The following is a 14,046-nucleotide window of genomic DNA, read 5'->3' as shown; positions in this document are numbered from 1 at the left end:
GCCTGGAGCATCCAAAGTAGCAGGAAAGAGGGCGAGGCCTGGACCCTCACACAAAGCAAGAGGACAAGGAACTGACAAAGGCTGAGCTGGATGAGACGGGAAGCCATGAGGCAGGGGAAGGACAGGAAAAAGAGGGTGGGCTTGAAGGATTCCTGGTCCTGGTGTGGAAGTAAAATTGTTGGAGACTGTAACCACAATGCTAGTTGGACCCCAATATCCTTTCTCCCCTTCATCCGTAACAATAAAGTTTTTTCGTTTGTTTGTTTGTTTGTTTGGAAACAGAGTCTCTCTCTATGTCCCAGGCTAGAGTGCAGTGGCATAATCTCGGCTCACTGCAACCTCCGTCTCCTGGGTTCAAGTGACTCTCCCTTCTCAGCCTCCTGAGTCGCTGGGGTTACAGATGCCTGCCACCACACCCAGCTAATTTTTGTATTTTAGGTAGAGACGGGGTTTCCCGTGTTGGCCAGGCTGGTCTTAAACTCCTGACTTCAGCTGACCCTCCCATCTCAGCCTCCCAAAGTGCTGGGATTACAGGTGTGAGCCACCTCGCCAGGCTCCATAACAACAGGGTCTTGCTGAGCACATTCCTGCCCAGGTGAAGACCATACTTCCCAGCTTCCCTTGCAACTGAGTGCAGCCTTGTGGCTGAGTTCTGGCAGTGGAAGGTGACAGAAGTGAAATGTACAGCTTCCACATCCCTGACCTGCAAGGAATTTGTTAGTCCCATACCTGCACCTTTCCCTCTGCCATGAAGGTTGACACGCAGTGGCCCAGCTTCAACCAATGAAGCAATGCACGGGGCAGGACGACTCCTTGCCATTTTTGTGCCTTGGACCACCTGGCTGTCTGATGAAGACCATGGATGCTTCTCAGAAGACTGTTCTTAAATTCATGGAATAAAATAATAAGATTACAAAGAAAAACAAATACATTAAAATATCAAAATATTAAAGAATTACAGTCTAATAAAATATATACTTCCTTATTAATGCATTAAAGAACCATGTAACAATGGATCTAATAAACACCCTGCTTTCAAAGTCTTGGTATAGTCAAAGGTAAAGTCATAGTCCATTTCAAAGCATAAAGGATATTTTGCAATATCTTCAACAACTAAATGTGATAATAAAGTCTCTGTGATTTCTGTTGGAAATGAGAAAAGAGATCACAGGTACCACCAATACCCCTGTGTTTCTGGCCTGCTGTTATAATGAAAGAAAATGCTAATTTTCAGGTAGAACTTGGTAGAAATCAAGATGTAATTTTTTCCCCATGAAGGGTCAGGGAGCTCCTGAATCCTGGCCAGCTCTGTTGAGGACATCTGTCTCTGGGGATGGCAGAACCACAGGGTGGAGGAAAACTACATTCCCCAAAACCGCATGAGGCAGAGCCACCCTGCTGGCCTGGAGCAGCCAGGGTGTTATGTGAGGGAGAATGAAGGTCCTGCCTTTTTCACACTATTGTCTTTGGGGTCTTTTTGTTGTAGCAGCATATCCTGCACACTAACAGAAAGCCTGATGGTGACTAAGCAATTGTTAACGTGTCATTGCATGAGTCTGTTGATTGCCTGACCTCCAAGCAACCTGAAACCCAGCTAAGGGCCTCTGGACTCAGCAGTCTGGGAAATCAGAAGTGAGTCTGCCCCATCATCCCCCTTTTTCATTCCACCATGCGCCTCCTAATGTGCAGACGTGGGCCTCCCCAGTGCCCCACCCTGTCTGGGCCTCAGCAAAGTCCACCTGGTTCCTGTTCTTGGCCTGGACAGGCCTGTGCCCTGGCCTCACCCTCATCATGACTGGCTGACAAAGGAGCAGCTACAGCTCCCCTCCCTCCGCCCCCTCACTCCCCAGCCCAGACGCACCGCATGGAGGGGCAGATCCCTGACTCCAGTGAGCAGGAATGTTACTGCAGGACTCGGGTTGGTTGAGGCTGTGATTGCTGGCAGCACCTCAAGACTCCAAGAGGGTCTGAACTGGAGTTGACTGTGCAGCCGGGAGCAGCAGAAATGCCCTTAAAAAGGGAAAGGAGAGAGATGCCAAGGGGAGAGCTGACTCGGCCTGTGCCAGGAGCATGGAAATCTTAAGGAGTGGGAAGTGAAGTCAGTAACAATTCTAACTATTACAGCTGCCGTGGACTGAACGTCCACTAACTGCCAGGACTATATAAGTGCTTCCCATAGATGGCCTCTTTGAACCCTCACACGGCCCCATGACTTAAGTCCTACCATCTTTAGAACTATACAAACAAGACTCAGAGAGATTGAGTCACCTGCCCAAGGTCACATAGCCAGTGAGCTAGCAAGAGTTGAAACCTGGCCAGGTGCAGAGGTGCACACCTGCAATCCCAGCACTTTGGTAGTCTGAGGCATGAGGATCGCTTGAGCTCAGGAGTTCAAGACCAACCTGAGCAACACAGCAAAACCCCGTCTCTACAAAAAATGCAAACATTAACTGGGCATGGTGGTGTGTGGCTGTAGTCCCAGCTACTTGGGAGGCTGAGATGGGAGGATCACTTCAGACCAGGAGGCGGAGGTTGCAGTGAGTCAAGATTGCACTACTGCGCTCCAGCCTGGGCAACAGAGCAAGACCCTGTCTCAAAAAAAAAAAAAAAAAAAAAAAAAAAGTAGAAATCTCTTAATAACGAGGTCTGGAGTTAAGCATCAGGTTCCTCTATCTTCCCTGGGAAAGAAGAAGCCCAGCTCTCGCTTTAGGGAGTTCTCACAGCAGAGGGCTCCTGTTGCTCTGGGTAAATGTGTAGCCTTTGCAGAAAAGGGCAAGGCTGGAATCTCCAGGGAAACCGCTCTCTTCTGGCATAGCAGGGGCAGGACCACAGCTACGATGAGCAGTAGGATGATGACAGAGCCAGAGCCAGTGGCCTCAGCCAAGGCTTTGACTGGGGCTGGCCAGTCTGTCCATCCTTACCCTTTTCTGAGGGGCCGCAAGAAGAGGAAAACAGGGTGAGGTTTCCAATGCTGGCTGCAGCTCCCCATGCCCAGTGCTTAGACAGACCCCGAACAGGATGGACAAGAGCTCTGTCCTGGCAAAAGCCATAGATGGGAGATTGTGGAGCTCGAAGAGTCAGAGGAAGGGAAAGGGACAGCCTCAGATTTAGTTGAGAGTCTCTAATTTCAGGGAAAGTTTAGAGCTAGAGAAGGCAGCACTGGGCAGTGGGAAGAGCATGCACTGTGGGCCAGACAGACCCAACACAGTCCAGATGTGCAACCAACTATAGCCCAGATGTGCGGCACAGATGAACCACATCGCCTCCCACATAGAGCAGAGTCACAGTTCCTGAGACATTGCCTGCCGTCTTGATGAAATGAGATCATACATACTCTGTATGACAGAAGGAAGCCAAGGTGAGTGCTTGCACAGTGCCTGCTTCACGGCCTCCCTAATTGCTATCCTGGAGCTCTGCGTGAAGAAGAGCAGGAAGTGGTGTGGCAGCTGAGTCCTGAGAGACCGGCTAAGGCTCAGGGGAAAGGCAGGCAAGTGGATTTCAGATCCACGCGGAATGGGCTGATCTACAGTGCTGGTGACCAAGGCCCTTACCTCCAGGGCAGAGTCTGCTCCAATCAGGCTTGGGAACCCTGATGGCTCCAGGACAAAGAACTACAAGGACCCCATCAACCTCGCAGAGGAGCCTGCGCTGGCCTTGTGCCTGCTCTCCAGGACGTCTTCCTTGCTGCCAAGGCTCTGCCTTGTGCTGTGTTTGCGAAATGATGCCCCTGCTTTGTGATCCCCAAAGGGAGTCTGAGCTGAGCTTGCCTGCTCCTCCCACCCAGCCCAAGTACCTCAGTTTCCCTCCATCCAGCACTCCCAGGGCTGCTCTTTACCTGCTGCCTGCTCCATGAGCCACAGCTTCCTGCTGCCCATTGCTCACCTTTCCTGCTGCCTGGGTCTGCACCCACCCCATCCTCCTGACCAAGGACTCTGGGGGTCCTGCCAACACCAAGGTGAAACCCAATCCTAATGTAAGGCTGGCCCGGGCTGTGAAGAGGAGCAGTAAAGGGTCACAGTAGAGATCCCCGAACCTCATTCCACAGCACCCTCAGGTGGCTGCACAGTTTGGGAACCCAGGCATTAAGGTAGTCATTAATTAATTAATTCAGCGATCATTTGTGAAGCACTTCTTCTAAGCATTAAACCCTGAAACACAACAGCGAATAAGACCCAGCCCTAGACCCTAAGGAGCTCCCTGTTTAAGTTAAGAGACAGATGCAGGAACATGCAATTCATGTGTTCCCCACATTCACAGGAGCAGAGAGTTCAGGAGGAGTGCATAGGAAGGGGATCTGCCCACTCTTGGGTGCCCAGAGAGGGCTTCCTGAAGGCAGCATCAGATAGCTCAATCCTAGAGCTTCAGCAGGCAAACATGGGCAGTACCTAGGGGCAAAGCACAGAGTGTAGCAAGGAGGATGCTAGAGAGAGCCTGGCATTGCTTTAAAGACCTGCAAGGAGGCCAGGTGGGGTGGCTCACGCCTGTAATCCCAGCACTTCGGGAGACGGAGGTGGGGTGGATCACAAGGTCAGGAGATCGAGACCATCCCAGCTAACACAGTGAAATCCCGTCTCTACTAAAAACTACAAAAAAAATTAGCCGTGGCGTGGTGATAAGAGCCTGTAGTCCCAGCTACTCGGGAGGCTAAGGCAGGAGAATGGCGTGAACCCAGCAGACGGAGGTTGCAGTGAGCCAAGATCATGCCACTGAACCCCAGCCTGGGTGACAGAGCGAGACTCCGTCTCAAAAAAAAAAAAAAAAAAAAAAAAAAAAAGACCTGCAAGGAGTTCAGGATACAGGCCAAGGAGTTCAGGATACAGGCCAATAAGAGAGGACGCCGGAGAAGCAAGCAGGAGCGGGTCAGTGGGGAACCACTGGGGTGTTCTACAAAGGAAACGCCATTGAATCAACATTTTAGAAGCAACATCTAGCTGCAGAGTGAAGAATGGAGGGGAGGATGAGGCTGCACAAGCAGGAGGGACAGCCAGGAGCTGCTGCAGTAGTGCAGGAGCCAGGCGGTGGTGGCTGGAACCAAGGCAATGGCAATAGAGATTGTAGGAGGGACTGGGTGGTGTAGAGGAGCTAAGGGAGAGATGAGTAATGACTCCCAGGTTCCTGGCTTGGGCTCCTGGGCAAATGGATGGTAAGGTTACTCACAGGGATCCCGGAGGGAAGCAGCCTTGGGCGAAAGGGAGTGAAGATCCCATTTGGGACTTGGGTTTCAGGTGCCTGTGGGGCCTCCAAGTGGAGACAATCCACTGGGGAAGGTAAACACAAGAGGCTGGAGTTCCAGAGGCTGTCTGGAGAAGGGGCCCAAGGGAGCACCCAAGAGAAGCAGCAAATCCAGTCTGGGAGGCTCAAGAGAAAGGGGGATCCTGGGGAAAGGAGCCAGCAGGAGGAATGGCATGTTCATGTCCAGCTGTAGGTGGCAGAAAGCAAGACACATTTGGGAAACTAAAAATGGTTCCATGCAGCTTGGGTAAATAAAAAGGTTCCAGAATGACAAAAACAGACAAGCTGTAAGCAGTGGGATTATAAGCCGTGTTAAAACGTCTGGGCTTCATCTTGAGGGCCATGGAGGAGCCACTGAAAGATTTTCAGCAGGGAGGTGCCTCAGTGAGACTGGCTTGTGTGGGGCATGAACTGGCAGAGGAGGGGGACCGCTGGTTAACTTCTGGAACATCACAGAGACACCACTTGTGAGCTGCTGGAACATCACAGAGACACAAAAAGCACAAAAAGACTCATTGGCCCCATCTCACTTCACTCATGCACTCGCTTCACCTCACCCTGGACCTAGTCTCTCAAATGATAGCATTAGAGCCTAGGATCCCTTTTTCCAGCTCTTAGCTCCACTTCTCTGGCTTCATGCCAGTCTCAAATGGCTCTTCTGTTGGGGGACTAGTTGGTCACCCCAGCTCCAGCCTCACACCCTCCCGTGTTTAAATCCAAGGGGCAAAGAGCATGCTTCTCTCAGTAGCCTCAGCATGACCCTCACTGTGTCTCCTTGGCTCTGGTCGGGTCATTTACTTCTCTCTGAGCAAATCCTGCCTCCAGGGAAATGATGTCCTTTGGCTGGCCAGGCCTCAGCCACACGCCCCAACAAAGCACAGGGCAGGAGGAGGCACGGTGAATTCCCCTGGAGCAAAGTCAGTGGCTGCCAGGAAGAGGGCAGTGGCCATTGGAGGTATGCACGGTGACCTGCTTCCCAGTCCTCCCTGGTTGTCCTAAACTGCGCTTTCCTCCATTCCAGAAGCCAAAGCTAGAGGCAAAGTAGGGTTCTGTGTCCCCCTTCCCCGAGCCACAGGCTCCTGCTCCTCCGGTCCTCAGTTGCAGCTCCTGTAGGACACTGTCCTGTTTCTAACTGGAACTCACTTCTCTGCCGTGCATGATGGGTAGTTTTTTATTATACATGGGAATGTATCTCTCTGCCTGGCCCTGTCTCTGTGCTCTCAGGCTGTGTTCTGGAAAGTACTGAGTTTGGCCACAACTGCACAGGCAGCTTGGGTCCCTCAATCATCGTGAGCTCTGGGAGGACTCTGGCCTTCAGCTGACAGGACTGCACAGACCAGCTCTGTCTTCTCTACCTCTGGGACTCATCATTGAAGCTCTCAGCTACCGTTTTCTCATTGACAAAATGGGGTTAATAATGCCTCCCTCAAGGCTACATGAAATAATGTGACAGTTAACAGAGTTCCCAAGGCTTAGACCAGCACTTCTCAAACTGTTAATATCTATGAAGAAGAAACAGTTTTGTTTGTTTTTCTTATCTGTCATAGACAAGTACTTCTGTAAAATATAATAAAGATGAATTACTAGAAAATTTAAATTTAAAAAGATATGCAAAATACCAGCTCCAATATTTTATTATTATATTCAACTAATACAAAATCATTCTGTCAAATAGCTCTAAACATTTCTAAATGCTCATTCTTAGTCTCTTTACTTTCTTATGGGAAACTGGTGACAAATACTTCCAAGACCAGTAAGGAGCCACATTTTTTTTGATAGTACTGACTTAGAAGACTTCTCACAAATGGCTGTGGATTTTTGGCTCTTGTTCATGGGATTATTATTTGAAAACTGGCTTTTTCTTTTCCTCCTTTTCAATTCCAGGTTTCGCTGGAGCACGGACTAGGCTTGCTGAGTGGCTGATGGCATAAACAGACTGTGTATGAGGCCAGGAGTGTCTCAGCACTGCCCACACCCGGGATACTACCAGCAGCTGCAGCAGACACACAGACTCTCTGATCTCACCAGGCTTTATAACCTTGCAGTGGCAGAGCCTACAGGTTGTTCTCCACTATCCATTCTTCTCTTCTTCCATAATAATAGAGTTTTAGATGGAAACATGGGTTCCCAGCTAAAGACTACATTTCCCAGCCTCCCTTGCAGCCAGGCGTGGTCATGTGACTATGTGGCCAGTGGGATGTAAGCAGAAGTGATTCCTGTTCTCTTAATTATGTGACTGCTTCCCTGTCTCCTTTTCCCCACTTCCCATCAGCTGGAAGATCACGAGAACTAATGGGCCGGCCAGGCATGGTAGTTCACGCCTATAATCCCAGCACTTTGGGAGGCCGAGGGGGGTGGATCACCTGAGGTCAGGAGTTTGAGACCAGCCTGGCCAACATGGCAAAACCCCATCTCTACTAAAAGAAAATACAGAAATTAGCCAGGCATGGTGGTGAGTGCCTATAATCCCAGCTACTCAGGAGGAGAAGGCAAGAGAATCGCTTGAACCTGGAGGCAGAGGTTGCAGTGAGCCGAGATGGCACCATTGCACTCCAGCCTGGGTGACAGAATGAGACTCCATCTCAAAAAACAAAAACAAACAAACAAACAAAAACTAGGCCAGGTGAGTGACTCATGCCTATAATCCCAGCACTTTGGGAGGCCAAGGCTGGCAGATCACTTGAGGTCAGGAGTTTGAGACCAGCCTGGTCAGCATGGTGAAACCCTGTCTCTACTAAAAATATAAAAATTAGCTGGGCGTGGTGGTGGGTGCCTGTAATCCCAACTACTTGGGAGGCTGAGGCAGGGGGAATTGCTTGAACCCAGGAGGTGGAGGTTGCAGTGAGCCAAGATCGCATCATTGCACTCCAGCCTGGGCAACAGAGCAAGACTCTGTCTTTAAAATAAAAAACAAACAAACAAAAAACTAAAGTGCCATAGAATTTGTGCATGAATGGTAGAGTCACCCTAAAAGTTCAGGATCATCAACCTACAGGCAAATAAACCCATAGCGTTTATTTGTCCAAGTCACTCTCTATGGAGGTTGTTCTGCCACAGTAGCCTAGCCTGGATCCTAATTCTGAAATGAGCAGTGGTAACAGATACTGGCAGGTTTGATTTCACCTGTATTCTGCACCCTTTCTCAGTATCTGAGGAAGGCTTGGATGATCCCGTACTCACAGTGAGTAAGGCTGTGGCTGAGAGCTAAGGCCTGAGAAATGTGCAAATGAACACAGTCCCCTAACATCCTTCGAGTACTAATATGCCGGATACAATCCCATCAAATCCTCACAATAGCCCTTTGAGATAGGGAGATACAGTTGCCTACACCTTCTCGGAGCTTCTTCCCAAGTCTACTTGCTCTCTGACAAGGACAAAAGTCAAGAGGCACTGAAACTGGGGAGACTGGAAAGCACAACAACTGCAGAAACCCAGAATTAGGATGCAGAGCTGCAGCCAAACAGTAGGCTCCCACTCTGAGCAGCTAACTAGAGTGAGCACCTACTGTTTGCCAGGCCTGAGCTAAGCACAGGGTGCAGTGGTGAGCAAGCCAAATAGGGCCTGCCCACTTGAAGTTTGCGGCCTAGGTGGGAGGAGACTGAGGCTCAACAGAAGATCATGCAGGTGATCATTAAAGTTGGGAAGAAAGTTAGGGAGGAAAAGACTACTGGGCCAAAGTCATGAGGAGCTTCAGGTAGGGGATAGGAATGGAGTCAGGTATGGAAGGCACAGTAACTGGGATGGGGGCTGACCTCTGGGGAATAGGGGGACATGGAAAAGATATTGGTTCCCCCAAATAGGGGAACCTAGCAGTCTCACCAACACAAGGAGGCTGTCTGCATGTTTTTTATGGCACTATAAACATGGCACCTTTGCCCATAATGGTCCTAAAACCAGTCCTGTGCCCTAAGAATTTGAGCTAAAGGCTTTCTCACACTTCCTTGGTTTTACCCCAAGATGATTATTTTCAAAATGCATTTCAAAAAGAAGGAGCTATGACTTCAGCTATTAATAAAATAAAACTCCATAATTTTTCTATTAAAAAGGTAATTCTTTGTGATTGAAGAACTCAGAGCCTCCTTGCTGAGAGGTTAAAGAGCCAGAACTGTGAGTTGGGCCTCTCTCTTCCTCTTTTGTTGATCCATGCAGCACAACGGGCTGAGAAGTTTCTGGAAACAAGTCTGCTTATCATTTAGGGACGAATTTGTCTGGGAGTCTCCCGCTAATAACATAACTCCCAAAGCCTGGCATATCAGTTCCCGGGGCTACTATATGCATTTTTGCAGTCCTCCAATTTAACTAAGGAGTAAATAAAGTGGGCAGTATTTTATGGAGGGATTCGCAGTTGAAATGTTAAGTGAGCAAACTTCTATCTGTCCTGCCAGGAGTTCTGGAAGAGTGGCCAGCTTTGGGGGGCATCTCCTGCATAGCAATCATCAGCTCAGGTGGGGCACAGTGGCTCATGCCTGTAATCCTAACACTGGGAGGCCAGGAGTTCAAGACCAGCCTGGGTAACATATCCAGATCCTGTTTCTACAAAAACAAGACAAAACAAAAAACTAGTCAAGCATGGTGGTACAAGCCTGTGTTCCTAGCTACTCAAGAGGCTGACGCCAGAGGGTGGCTTGAGCCCAGGAGTTCAAGATGGCAGTAAGCTGTGATTGCACCACTGCACTCCAGCCTGGGTGACAGAGACCATATCTCTAAAACCAAACAACTGTCAGCCCAGCCCTTGGGTTTGAATCTGCGCAGGCATGAGCCTCTGTCTAGTCTGGAGAGTCACCGGGAGTTGGAGGACTATGGATATGGCTCCCCTCAAGGCTTCCTGGTGGGTGAGTGTTGCTACTTTCCTCTTCCATGGAAATCTGGGCCTGGGGGAAGGTGCCGAGGGGTTCAGGAGCATCAAGGCCTGTCTTTCCGGAGAGAGTGGTGTCAGTGAGGCCAGGAAGGAGCGAAATCATGTGGCTGGGAAGGGACAGTGGCTGCAGGAGGGACGTGAGGTGAGGCCCACTTGGGAACACCCTGAGTCACAGTCTATACTCCATCTAGAGCCACTGGGAAGGGGTCTCAGCCTTTAGCCCCAACAGTGGGCTCCATGCCTTTAACCCCAATAGTGAGCTCCCCTGTGGTCAGAGCAGATGGGCTGGTGGCTCCTCAGATGGGAGCCAGCCCCAGGCCTTTCTGACTCGCTCCCTCCAGGAACAGAGGGACAGAAGCCCAGAGCGGAGATGGTGAGCTGAGTGAGAACTGCAAATCCCCACGCCTCTGGCCTTCTCACTGACCAATGCCTCCCTCCTTCCCTCTCAGGCTGACACCACCCCTAAGGCCAGCAGCCAAGAGGCTCGGCGGACTCTTCGACTCAGCCAACCCAGGAGCTGCTCAGCCCCCAGGAAAGAAAACTGTGAGTGTCCTACCAGGCAGCAGCACTGAGAGGGGGAAACTAACACACACACACACAGGCGCACACATACACACAGAGATTCACACACACACATGCATGTACACATGCACACACAGATTCACACACACATGCACACACAGATTCACACACACATGCACAGATTCACACACGCACAAATGCACACACACAGATTCACACAAAAATGCACACACATACACAGATTCTCTCACACACACACAATGCACACACACAAATTCTCACACACATGCACGCACACACATGTACAAACACACACATACTGCATGCTGCAAAACAAGAATTAAGTCTGGGGCTGGGCGTAGTGGCTCACACCTATAATCCCAGTGCTTTGGGAGGCCAAGAAGGGAGGATCACTTGACTCCAGGAGTTCAAGACCAGCCTGGGCAACATAGCGAGGCCCCATGTCTACAAAAAAAAAAAAAAAAAAAAGAAGAAGAAGAAGGATTAAGTCTATATCCTTGGTCACTGATCTGTGGGAAGATAAATGGGACATGTCCATATGTGTGCACAAAACTACCTGGTGAGTGATAAAATTTAGTCATATAATTTTAAAACTGAGAGCAGGGACATAATCGTTGTTCAATAAACGCCAATTGCTTGATGAGAGCAGAATAAAGGTAGTGGCATCTTCACAAAGAGAAGGGAAAGAGGCCAGAGAGAGAGAAAGGAAGAAGGGGTAGCAGTGAAATGGGAGGGGAGGGGATACACAGCAGTGGAAGGGACACAGTGGAGTGAGAGGGGGACACAGAGGGTCTGGGGACAGGTGCTGGGGAGAGCAACTGCATTTCTACTCAGATGGGAAGGAAAGGAAAGGAAAGAAAAGCAGAGGAGACCGAGACAGGAACCTGGTCCTAAGGGAGCTGTGCTTCTGCACCACCAGGTCGGTGTTAGCCATGGACACAGTTCTGTGCACTACCGGCTCTTATACAGGCTTCATCAGAGTGGAGCATAGTGAGGAAAAGGGGCAACTGGGGAGGCATGGTCATGGTAGGGACCAGCTGTGGCCGCAGGTACATGCCACCCTCCAGCCAGTGGTTCTGCTGCTCAGCAATCACCAGGGAGCTTTGGAAAGAACTGCAGCTCAGGCCCCACCCCGACAGGTTCTGCATTAATTGGTGTGGGAAGGGGCCCTGGCAGCAGAATGTATTAAAATTCCCCCATATTCATCTAATATGCAGCCCAAGTTGAAACCACCCAACTTCCCACTTAAGGGGGAAGGAGAAAACGTTCCTCAGGCCCCTACTATGTGCTGCCCACTGCCCCACAAGGTAGGTATCCTGATGCCTGGTCTACAAGTGACAAACTGAGTTTCTGCAAGACAAAGGGACTTGTCTAAGTTGTCACTACCAAGGTGCAGAGCTATGAGGAGAATTCAGATCTGACTTTGAGCTCACACTTTCCCCACCCAACAAGCAAAGGCCCACCTATGGCAGGTGGACCCCGACAGGATCACCCTGGCTTCCCCAGTCTGCTGGTCCCCACTCCAGTGTGAATGGCTCCTTGCTCTTTAGCCAAGGAGATCTTCGAGAGAAAGTCTAAGCTATTGCTGACAAAGCTTGCATCTGTACAGCTCTCAGCATTTTCAGAGTTTCTCCCACACATGATCTTATTTGATCCTCACACCTACACCATGAGGTGAGCTCAGCAAGAAGGATCGTTCAGTCCACCCTACAGTGGAAGGGACTAAAACTCCAAGAAGTCAAGTGGTTTGCCCAGGGTCACAGAGTTCATTAATTGGCCTAGAGAAAACCAGAATCCAGTTCTTCTGTCTTTAAGACCAGCACTTTTTCCTACCTCATTCCTGAATCAGGGTGTGGATGATCTGGTATTGCTGGAGGAAACCACAACTAGCCACAGAGCAAGCAACCAGCTTAGCACAGTCAGGCACAGGGCCACCGTTTAATAGCAGAAGGCTCTTAGGAAAACACTGGGATGTAAATGCTGTTGGTTATGATGATTATTACTAAGCTGTGCAAAGACGTTGTGTGCCCTGTGAATGAAACATCAGAAAACAATATCCAGCAAGTTCAGGTTTTAGTGGGAAAAAACTTTTTTGAAATCAAGATTAAATTAGAGACCTGTCTGTATTTATCTTCATTTGAAGCAACCCTCTCAAGCAGAGGTCAGCAGGCCACTGAGGGCAGGGACCCAGCAGTATGGCCCAGGGCCTTCCTGGTGAGAACGTGCTCCCTGACCCCCAGCTTGTCCCGACACCTTGGCAAGGCGAGTTCTGTCCTGTTGGAAGAGGCGTAGTTGGAAACCAGCTTGGGCTCTGCATGGTAAGACCTCTGGGTGAGAGGGGTGTTGAACGGCACATGTCTCAGAGCATGATTGCTGCTTGCCGCAGGTCTGCGAGGACTTCTGACTCACCTGTCTTGGCCAAATGGGATTGTTAAGAGAAAGAGTAAAGACAGCAGAGTTGGAAACCCAGGAGACCAATTCCCAGGCTGTCAGAGGCAGCTCCTGAGGCCCTTCCTCCCTGGGAAGGTGCAGGGAGACACCGCAGGCCTCCATGTGTCCTCACCTGACCCAGGGAGCTGATGTCTGATTTCCCGAAGAGGGTCCCATGGCACAGTTGACCTGTAATGTCGCTCATGGTGCAGCTGAGAGGCAAGACAAATGTGCAGGGACAGTGGCCAGTGGTGCACCACCCAGCCACAGCCTCTGGGAGATCCAGCACGGTGAGGAGTGAGTGCACCACAGCTGGAGGGGTGAGGGCGGGCTCCGGGCTACCTCTGCCCTGCTGGGCTCTGTGGGGGTGTGGACATGACTTATCAGCTCAGGGGGTTTTGATTCCAAGCTACAAAGTATGAAATGCAATCCTAATTTTAGCAAAAAGAGCAATTTACTAGTCACTTGTAATCGGTGTGTGAATAATGAATCAAGGTTGAATGAATGGAGATAAGTCGACAAAAAGCCATACATAAGCCAGAAAGTGACAAATACTAAAGATCTGAACAAAGTACTGCAAAGCAGAACCTGGTCATATCTGGCCGGAGACGGAGAACCATCCTGAAGGAAGCTCATGAATGGAAGAACGCTGAGTAGGAATGCGGGAGGTCTCTCAAAGGTGACCGTAGAGTGCCTTCCCTCAGGAGTAGAATTCTCAGCCAGAGAACTGATTGGCTGGTCTTTTTTTTTCATTTAATTTTTTAAAATAGAGACGGGGTCTTACTATTTTGCCCAGGTTGGCCTCGAACTCATGGCCTCAAGCAATCTTCCTTCTTGGCCTCCCAAAGTGCTGGGATTAGGCCCCTACCCTGATTGGCTAATCTTGGGCCATCACTCACTCCTACGGGGTGGAGAAGTGAGTGAACGTGGGAGGCAAGACAGACATCCTCTGCAGGTAAGAGAGGAGGGAGAGGGCTGAAAAT

The 14,046-nt window shown here is 50.0% G+C and overlaps 1 protein-coding gene across 25 annotated transcripts in view; it reads left to right on the top strand.

Annotated features, from left to right (window-relative positions):
* The window catches only part of BAALC (BAALC binder of MAP3K1 and KLF4), a 1,274,875-nt gene that overhangs the window by 778,338 nt on the left and 482,491 nt on the right, over window positions 1–14,046 (top strand). Inside the window, exon 1 of one of the 25 annotated variants that reach the window (XM_050800760.1) lies at window positions 798–801. The exons of 23 other annotated variants lie outside the window; for them this stretch is intronic. The gene's annotated coding sequence lies outside the window, so the exon portion shown is untranslated. Of the gene's footprint in view, window positions 1–797; window positions 802–4,865; window positions 4,870–14,046 lie in introns of those variants that run through there. One more of the 25 variants, XM_050800738.1, reaches the window with a different exon arrangement.

The sequence above is a fragment of the Macaca thibetana genome, chromosome 8, assembly GCF_024542745.1.
Source record: "Macaca thibetana thibetana isolate TM-01 chromosome 8, ASM2454274v1, whole genome shotgun sequence".
NCBI classification, from domain to species: domain Eukaryota; kingdom Metazoa; phylum Chordata; class Mammalia; order Primates; family Cercopithecidae; genus Macaca; species Macaca thibetana.
This window is presented reverse-complemented; position numbering and strand designations above follow the sequence as displayed.